This window comes from Pezoporus flaviventris, unplaced genomic scaffold (assembly GCF_033815535.1).
Source record: "Pezoporus flaviventris isolate CSIRO_AGI_PZ_B2104156 unplaced genomic scaffold, CSIRO_AGI_Pfla_v1 ptg000016l, whole genome shotgun sequence".
In the NCBI taxonomy this organism is placed as follows: Eukaryota; Metazoa; Chordata; class Aves; order Psittaciformes; family Psittacidae; genus Pezoporus; species Pezoporus flaviventris.
Window position 1 is genome coordinate 632,710 of NW_026892564.1, and position 10,559 is coordinate 643,268.

Consider the following 10,559-nt stretch of genomic DNA (forward strand, 5'->3'; position numbering starts at 1 on the left):
AACAGAAACTTGCACAACCTCAATGATTTGCATTCAGAGGTGAATTAAAATTCCTTTGGTTTGCACTATAGTGGAGCTTCAGTTTTAGTAATTTTTTTCTAAAGATAACTGAATTTTCCAAGGGAAATTTTAGAAAAAAATGTTTACTAATTGCACAGAGAAAATAGCTTAAATGCCCCCCTCCTCTGCTCTTCTTCTCCCCCCATTCCCCTGCCCCCCCCCTCCTTGGTGCACATGGCCTTTTCCAGCAAAGCAACTTTTCTCTCTCTACTTAACTAGCCACTTTGCCTCTACTTATCTACACAAGCAGATTGTCTTGCTTTAAAATTCTGGAAGTACTCCTTTAGTGAGGGTGAAGTGCAGGAGTTTAAGACTGTATTCTAAAGGTTAATACAAGCATCCAAGAGTCATATTAAAATAACAACTGCAAAAATCAATTCAGCATGAGACTGAATGCACTAAATTCAGCCTTAACACAAACAATGGCCTGTGGTACCATTTTTCAGTTTTATATATATATGTATGTGTATATATATATATATATACACACATGTATATATATATACACACATATGTGTATATATATATATATATACATATGTATATATAAGAAAATGATACAATTCTCATTTTCTAGCTCCTAAACAATTTTCGGAAAAAAAAAAAAATCGAAGCAATTTAACAGAGGACTGACAAAGAATTCACTTTTTCACTGATACATAATAAACTTCTTCATAATACCAAACAGTATGTTGCATGCAGTAAAATACACATACATTCTACTAGAGTTAGTATCTAGTGTAAGTTTATGGTTTGGAAAGTGCCTTTGTGCCATCCCTGAAGTCACTGCATTCACAAGGATGAAAACAAGAGTGGAAGTACACCTTTAAAATGTATTTCACATTTTCTTCTAGTCCAAAATTGCAATTACTACACACTTTATAAGCCTGCAGCCAGTTTTAGTAAACTGCTATTTACAGCTCTTGCATGACAGCCAACAGGTGAAAGCAGTGAGTGAGAGCTCTCATTCATTGCTGCTAGCATCACACTGCCTTTCTGATCCCTTTCTTCAGAAACAAAGATTAGGTGCGGGGAAATAAGGTAAAGGGTTATTTTTAAAAGTCCGTATTTTTAAATCACCATCCAGGAGCTGGCTGAGTTGAGCTCTTATTAGTTGCTTCTCATCTCCCACTTTGGTATCCATGGAAACCTCGCAGCAGCATCGCCTGCCTCACTATCCTGAAGTCTTCAGATTCAGTCAATGCCAAACCTGGCCAGACAAGCCAGCAGAGGATAATGGCAGCACTGCTTCAGTGCTAAGGTCCATGTTGCTGGCCTCCCATTGTGTGCAAACCACATAATATGAAACATAGAAGTCATCTCTACCATATCGCACAGACTTGGGCAAACGGCTGAACCAAATCCCAGCTGCTTCCCTTTCTTCCACCACTCCCGGACAGAGGCATACATGGACAGGGATGAAGAACACACCTCAGTCTTCATAAACCCACAAGGGCTGGAAAATCAGTGAAATGGAGGGATGTCAATCTATGTAATCAGCACAATGAAAGTTACCTGGCTGCTAATCAGGGGACTTTTCCAATTCTTACTCCCTTTTCCCTGCTTCTTAGAAAAACATAGCGGACAGTATGAATATTCAGAAGTGCGTTGTAATAACAACTTTACTGTAGAAAGACACACTTGGAAAGCCTTTTGTCCATGGTATTTGTCTACTTCAATTAGTTCATTTAGGAAGGAGAATGCTCTTTCTAGTGTCAATCTCTTTTTTATTTCCTGTGGAAATCCAAAGAAAGGTGGACTGTCGTTACATGTCTGAGAACTACTGCAATAATACCTGAATACTATTTTCCCCTTTGTACCTATTAGGCCCTGCAGACAGTTTCTGTTCAAGAGATGTTCCAACTGTGTGTCAGATATCTTGGCAATCCAGAAGCAACAGAAATTATTTTTCCAATGTATTGAAGCCTCAACCTCTACATGAAACATGAACTTACTGAAAAATCAAACCACGCATTACACAACAGATTTGGAGTTTTGGTGGGTGTTGGTAGGTCTACAGATTACACTATAAACATGAATAACACATGAATATGTGAATATACAAGTCACGTGAATATGTGACTATACTCTTATTGTTTTTAATGAAATGCTAAAGCAAATCAACAATCCAAACATGTACCACGGTGCAAGAATACATTTGCATAATTGGCTTTTATTACATCTAGAGTTATGAAGGATTTCTAAATATAAAGGATGTATATGGACAATTATTAGTTTTTAAGTGAATTTCATGGACATAGAAGGCGATGAACTGAAAGGAAAAATGTCAGGTTTTTGCAACAACAGTTTTGAAGCAACATGCTGAACACAGCAGTGATCGCAAGTTACTTCTCAGGGAGACTATTATTTTCTACAATATCAGTACACATTTATTTATGTTGGCAAAATTTTGTGTCCAAACCACTTAATAGTTCCTTTTTCCAGAAAGCAATTTTCTAAAATTGTGTACTTTAACCTACTAGTAAATAATTTCTTTTTCAATAAAAGTTTTCAAAGGTATAATTTATTGGGCAATAATAGTCAGTATTATGGATTTTTTTTTTTTTTTTTAATGTCCGTGTGCATTTCACTGGATGTTAAGTGTGCATTTGGATTCTCATCATAGAAAGAAGAACAGAGTCTGCTCAAATCAACATTCCTATTATAGGATGGTAGGGTCAATGCAACAACCCTACTAAGACACGCTGAGCTGATCGTTTCACTTGACAGAGAAACTTATAATTTCTCCAATCACACTCACTCTCTTTCAATTTGCCATATTTCATCAGTGATAGAAAACAAGGATAGTGCTACAGCGCTAAACAGCAAAATGAAGACCGGTTCAGTTTCCAACAATGAGTCAATTTTTCTAATCTAGTTTCCAGCTGATGGGCAACTAAAAGTTTTGGAGGCCTCAGTTCTCCATCCCCAGATGCAAAGGCCTTGTCATAATAACAGGAATTACTATTTTTAAGAATATAAGCAATGAAAATAAGATTGCTACACAAGTTATTTGTAAAGATCATACTGCTGCCTATATAGTATAGTTGATGTAGAAAAAAATCACAATTTAATGCCAAAATATGAGAATAACACTACAAAAATGGATTTCTTCACATTCAAGTCAATGCCATCAGCAATGAATACGCTGCCACCATTTTCTGATGCCGCAGGGCCAGAGGAAGATGACAGCTGCTATAGAAGATAAAGATAATGCTGTAGAAGTGCTCGAGGAATTACTAGCAAGAAATGAAAGAGCAAACTTCTCCTACCTCTTTAAACGAGAGGGCTAGAAGCCATGTAATCAATAACAACAGACTGAATAAAAGCAAAAGAAGCTAAAGGAAATACCTTGATGGCTAGAGAAAAACCTGCAGAGGTAAGAGACGCCTCTGGAAAATGTAACTTCTCAGGTTTAGTAGTGCACTTGCGGTTTAATCAGAGGATGGCACACTGAGAGCATTGAGAATTGTATCTGCAATTCAAGAGGATCTCCATTCTCATTCAGGTTTAAGGGAGTAAAACCTTTGTCAAATTGAGTGACCTACAGATGGATTCAAATGTGTTTTTGTGAAAGAAATGACACTGACAGTCTGGAGCAAGAAACACCGTACCAGATCCCTTTTAAGAATCAAGTGTAGCAAAGAAAAGCATCCTAATCACAGTGCTATTTGAGACTCAAAATCACTGAGGTGCATGGCTTTTCTCCAGAAAGCAAAAAAATCGAGAGGGATGGTGGTATGGTGTGCCAGAGCTGCTTTTCCACAAACACTGGTTTAGCTCCTGCTGGAGCCTCAGGACTGCCCCTGCTGAAAGGGCTGACCGGCCCTCGCCAGCCTCACACTGCATTACAGCCACTGTCTGGTGCTGACACCAGGGCATGATCAGCCATGCAGACAGTTGGATCAGGTGATTGATCTGTCTGAAAACTAACCCTACCAGGAGAAGAAAAGAAAGATTAGTTTTCAGTTGATCAGTAAAGCTTTAGAAGTCATTTCTACAACAAAGAGGAGGCAGGACAGGCGCTTTCAGTGGCATTGCGGGCCCCAGGTCACCTGAACTCTTCAAAGGCTCTTACTCGCTCCTTCATGCACTCAACCGCTATGCTGCTAAGCAGGTGACCATGCATCAAGTGATCCACCATAATCATCTGTGTACACACCCTTTGGAGAGGTATTTAGTTTAGTGTAAGGCAGCTTACCCCGCAATTCAAGCAGAGTCAAGCAGATCGTTACCGAGCAGCTGCCCCAAAAGATCTCCAGCTGAAGGGATGGTAACTACTTCTTCCTTGCATTTTGCAAAGAGAACAATGCATCACCCCCTGTTTGGGGAATGAAAATATTTTATATAATTGGTCAATAGTATCATCAGGATGATTGAAGATGATGAAATTGATAGAGAGAGACAAAGCAGATTGCTCTTGCTGAGCTGGGCTCTGGCAGAATCTATTGATTTACAGCAAATAAAACAATACAGGGAAAAAAATTCAGACAATCTTGAGGGTGTATTCTGGTTGCCACTTCAACAAAATGGATGCTATTCAAAGCCGTATTTCTCACAAACTGTAAACTGACCATGCACAAATTATATACACATAAACACAAAGAAATTAATCTTAAAGATTATGATAGAGGGTGCAAAATTATCAAATAAACAGCAGGAGAAGCATCAAAATTGCATGATGAGTTCAGAATTGGACCTCATGATGCTACATTTAATCATACAACTACCTTTTTTGTCTTTTTGATAGGGCCCCTATCTCATTAAGTGTACAGGAAGACTGCTACTGAGTAACAGGTTATTTAATCCAAATTACTCTTTTCTCAAGCATCTTTAGACTGTAGAGTGATATACAGACAGTATCAAAGATGGAAAGGCATCCAATTGAGAGGAGTGATGGCACACTGATGATACCTGGGTCAATCATCAGATGTTAAAAGTGTTTGTGCTATTACTGATCAGCATCAAACTTAAGTCTTCCTCTGCAGGTAAAATAAAAACCACCTGCTTCCACCCTCCATGAGACTTTAGTCAAAATGATATCTCAAGAGAGAGAACAAGAAAAGTCCCACAGACAGACTCTGAGGTATGGCAAATTATACCAGGAAATTGAGCGTAAGAACACATTAGTAGCCTTAGATCACTTAGGTAAATATAAATGCATGTCTGATGACAGTGACACTGGTAGAGACAAATACATGGTGTTCACTTGTGAGAGACGGAGAGATTGCCCCAGCCTGTGCTCAGGTGGGTGACTCAGCTGTCCCAGGTGAAAGGAACAAGAGCCACAGGCTTTTTCCCCAGTGAACCACTCATACCTTGCTTGCCACTTCCAGCCAGAGGGAAGAGTAAGCTGGGTAAGCCAGATCTCATCTGGGAACTATCTCATCTCTGGTGTCCCCAGCATGTGATCTGTGCCAAAGCTGCGAGAGAACTCAAAGGCAAATAACAAATTCTTTGGTTTATAATTCCTCCATGCTGTTTTACTGGTGTATGACCTGCTGTAACCTGGTACAGTGTAACAAAGACCTTAGTCAAAACTAAATGTACCTTCCAAAAATACATACGCAGTTTTGGCTTCATCCAAAATTCAAAAAGTTAAGGGAATTGGTTTTACATGTCACAGGTGGACACATGTAAGAGAACATGCAAACATCTCATGAAAAACACAAGGGGGAGAAAAAAAAAATCCTCTAAGATTTATGATTATGCACTGATTGGTACATTATAATATCATCTATTCTTCCACTTCTCTTCCAAAAGATACTATTAGTTAATAATGTTAGAGGATTCCACAGTGAATATATATTAAAAAATCTGTACACGTTATTGGCAAGATTACATGCAAAACTGTGCAGGTTCCTCCACTGTTATACCCTTATTTCAAAACCTGGACTATAAATTAGCCAATAAGGCAGCGGCTTACAATAAAGAATAATGATTAACTTTATTTACAGATGACCACTGATTAAAATAAGCTTATAAATACTTCCTATTTTGCTGCAACAATGTGCAATTTGATGGATCTCACTAATATTAAGTTTCATAAAGTCTGCTACAAAACTTAAAATTGCAATATCAGTGAAGGAAACCTGATTAATAAGCTGAAGGGACTCCCAAAAAATGCAGTGATGTTTCTTTCTCACTTTGGTACTCCACCTAGGTGCTGGTGACATTTTTGCCAGTTAATCAACACTGTTGCACTACTGAACTACAGAGATAGTCTATTTGCATTCTCTTAAGTACACTTTCTGAGCTCTGAAGTGGGAATGTCAGTTATCACACTTGCATTATAGAAGACTAAAATATAACAAGAACAAGGGCATACTTTGTGTCCTGTTCCTATAAACCCTTACACCTAAAGCAGTTTCTGTCTGTGCATGCAGAAACCAGTTAACTTAAATGCAGGTGTGAAAAAGACCTACAGAAGAAATACACCCTTCAACAAAACTTTAATCATTGTGCTACCCAATTAAAATTTTCATCAGATTAAAGAGTTAGCTATTATTTTCCTTACATTTGTAGAAACAAATAGTTAACACTGAAATACCATCACACTCACAACAAATTACTACTCATTAGTATTTTTACAAGTTTTTCTAAGATATTTCTCTTTCATAAACTTTTTTTTTTTTTTTAAAAAAAAGGTATTTTTCTTTGGTAGTGCTTAAATTAAAAAAAAAAAAAAAGAGAGAAAATCAAAAGATCTGCTTCCAAGTGTGCAGAACTGGTTTAACAGTTTCTTATTGTATAAAGCAGCCAGTAGATGAGCATGGACTATTACAAAGCACCTGCACAAGTAGAACATTCAGGTTAGTTCTGTAAGTAGCATTTCAAACCAGTTTTAGCAAAAGCTACTAATAAAAAGCCCTGAAACAGTCGCACTATTGTGAAGTAACCCCAAAGAACTGCCTCTGCAAATTTTGCTATCAATCTGATGCTGAAAAGCAGCTCAGTGGTTCCAGAAACCTTTGTAAATTCCATCTCCTTGAGAATTTATTCCAGTAGCAATTACCATCTACAGAGTATACTGGGAAAATCTGTTACCACTATTGAATCAAATTTTAAAGATCCACCTGAGGTAGACTAAAAATTGTCTCAATGGGCTCAATTAAAATATCTCACCATAGCCTATTAATAAAAATAAGCTAAGAAAAAAACAGGCTTCAGGAAATACTGCTTTTATTTCTAGGACACTAGCTTAAGCATGCATACAATGAAGAATTATTTTTGCTCCGCATGTGCTTAGCTGTACTGAACTCTATTACAGCAACCTATTCCTTACCTTTTTTAAAAGCAAGAATTTGGGTTTTTAAACAATACGTTTGTTATACTATCAAGTCCTAAGATCAACAATTGATGACTTTTGCCTCTATGGACTGGTAAATCTATGTTAGCCACTTTAGTAGAAGCCATATTAACATCCAGCTCCATATAGTTTTATTTATTATTAGTCTATTTAAAAACAAAACAAAACTAAAATAAAACAAAACCAGCAAAGAAACCAGGAAAAGATTTTGCTTGTGCTATTGTGTATTCAGTATTACATGTGCTTGGTGTAGGTACAGCCTGAGTGACTCCCAGCAATTTCAATGCAACAAAATTATTACTGCTCATATTATAAAAACCATTCTGTATTCCCAATTACCTCTTAGAACAGCTCCTTCTGAATGAAATTCTAATATACATGAGAGACTAAGCACCATTAAGAACCACACAAGTAGTACATGCCTGGTAATAAAAAATATGTGATATGACTTGAATACAAGGAACTTGCCTGAGAAACCGGGAATTTCCTACAGCCAAGCCACAGTTTATTTGGCTGCAAATACTTTTACAGTTAGTAATAATGAAGGCAAACTGCGTAAGAAATCCTGACTTTTTACTATCTCTACAGAATAAATAAATTCATAATTGATCGATTATATATTCAAGCAAGGAAACACAATGCTGGCCTTTCATTGTCAATTGACATACAGTCTCATCACCAGAGAGCACAAATGAAATGCTAATGGCAGTGAAGATGAATGCCAATTTCCTTCACTTTGCTCCAAGTTTCAGTGGCTCTCTACAATAAAAGATAGCTGTTTGTGGAGACTGGCTTGTTCCATACCATTAACTCAGAACAAAACATATTTTTAGTGGGACAGCAGTGTTTACTTGTAAGAACTGATGAATTGTACACCACCATTTATCACTTGTAGACAAAGACATTCGGGCACAATTTTGGACATAAATCAAGGTACATGCTCCTAAATAAAAAAGGGATTGCTTAAGTCTCTAAAACTTCATAGATTGAGGTCAGATTGGCCATAGCAACCAAGAATGGTACTTAGGCCTCCAGTAAGACTTAGCAACCAATAAATGAGCTCAGATCTCTTTTCATCTCCACTGGTGTGAAAGCCAAAATTAAAAAGATTAGATCACGCTGCACCCATCACAATAGACTTCACAGTGAAAAAGTCATTTCTAGCCTTTGATTCACATCCAATAAATAACATTCATCCCTTCCATAATGAACAACTTTCAAAGTAAATTGAATCTCCATAGTGCTGCTTTTCCTTGCTGCACCATATTTACATAACAATATATCACAGGAAGCTCAGAGTCCGTCTTGCAAATGGTAGGCGCGTCCTTATTGCTGATTACATTACATTCAGCTTTAAAACGCTTACCATTTAAACATAATGCACTGTAGATTAGAATAAATTATAAACAATGTTTTAAATCTTTTGATATGAAACTTTGTCATCATTTCAATATGGAAATCTCATAGTAAACATCTCCCTCCCCCTTTCTTCCTAGTCCTTCCATTTGAGATATTCAGCAAATTCTACTTTCCAGGAGCACTGATGATACTATCTGTCTCGCGCTTCCAGGAAAAAGGATAGCACGTTATTTCATTTTTACTGCCTCTTTTCACACTGCTGCTATTCTCTTTTTATATATATTTTCAAGTGCTCCACCAATTCTTCTTAACGTTCCAAACACATCGGTAACCTATTACTCCAATCTTACACAAAGCATTAAGTATTGTTGTTTTTCCTTTCCCTAGAGCAGTATTTATTTGTAAGCAGGTGAAGCTGATCACAGCTTCAGCAATCTAACACAGATCTAACATAAGAAATCAAAAAACGCATCCAGCAAATGTTTGTGTTGTATTGTCACTGTATGTCCTGTATTTCTCTCACTCAATTCGTCATTATTATAAATGGATCGTTGTTCCTTTCTTACTGCAGGTTGCATAAACTGACATTTAAAAGAAAGTGTTTGAAAGCAATATATTTAAGCAAAATTTCTAAACCTAATTAAAAATACGCAGAAGTAATTTCAGCCCTCTGCAGAAACAACTCATGTAGATTATACTATTTGAACTCAGCAGGGAACCTCATTAATTTTTAAAACTCTCTGACCCCAATGCAGTTAAGGGTGTAAAAATAATTACGAATTAGGGTTGAGGGAGCACTGTTTTAATATTGCATGTATGCTATCAGCTACACAACATTTTACCAGATATGGATATTTACTATACCTAAGCATAATTTTAACATAGGCAAAAATGAAGCTTCATGGTTAATTTTAAAAATGCAAATGTTAGAAATATTGTATTTTTAAGAAGGTAACTATAGTAGCTAGTACTTCCATGGAAAAACCCTGCCTGCTTTCTGCAAACATTCTCATAACACAAAGCACAGCAATTACAGGTTGTAAAAGCTAGTAACAGCCTGGATACAGCAGTAAACTCAAATATTTCTATAACAAGGCACGTTTGCAACCTAACAATTTCCAACTTATTTAGAAGGCTATAAAATACTTGGCTGAGGGTATAAATATTCTCTCTTACCTAAAACTTGTCAGAAGAAAGATCCTTCTCCATTGTTGTCACCTCCAGTGCCCCCTCTTGCCACCATGGAGATTGGTTCTGCTATGTTTATTGCTCTGTGCCTCAGTTACAGCCGTGACACTAATCTGCCTGCACAGACCAGCAAAGGGGTGTGTGTGAATGTGTGTGCGTGCATGTGTGAGAAGAGAGCCTGCTGACTTCAGGACTGGGAACCTAAACCTCAGGCCAAGTCAAGGCTGAATGAAAATGATCAAAGCTCTGTCCCTCATCAACGAAGTAGACAAGAGTCCTCCCCCCTCCCAATGAGAAGTAGGGCTGTCATTAGGGATTCCCACTGAAAAGCCTCTAAGAGAGGCAGACCTTCTCCATATTGCTAGTGCCTGCCCAACAGTCCGTGCAGAATACAGGTAGCTATTGTTCCTGAGACAGATATGTAGTCAGCCACTCAGACTCTGACAGATCTCAACAAACCAGTGAGCCTGCCTTCAGTTTAACTCTTTATCTGCTAGCACTTTACTTTTTACACAGATCTTCTTTCACCCTGGAGAGGGAGGGCAGGGAAAAAAAAAAAAATAAAAAAATCAGTAAATTGTTCTGGTTGTGCTAGAGAAAAATGTTTTAGGTTTCACATACATAGGCAGTAATCCTATGCAAA

At 37.4% G+C, this 10,559-nt stretch overlaps 1 long non-coding RNA gene across 1 annotated transcript in view; it reads right to left on the reverse strand.

Moving 5' to 3' along the window:
• The window catches only part of LOC133269874 (uncharacterized), a 66,876-nt gene extending 56,587 nt beyond the window's left edge, over nt 1-10,289 (reverse strand). Inside the window, exon 1 of the long non-coding RNA XR_009743582.1 lies at nt 9,905-10,289. This is a non-coding gene — a long non-coding RNA (uncharacterized LOC133269874). The remainder of the gene's footprint in view (nt 1-9,904) is intronic.
• Between the last annotated feature and the right edge of the window lie 270 nt (nt 10,290-10,559).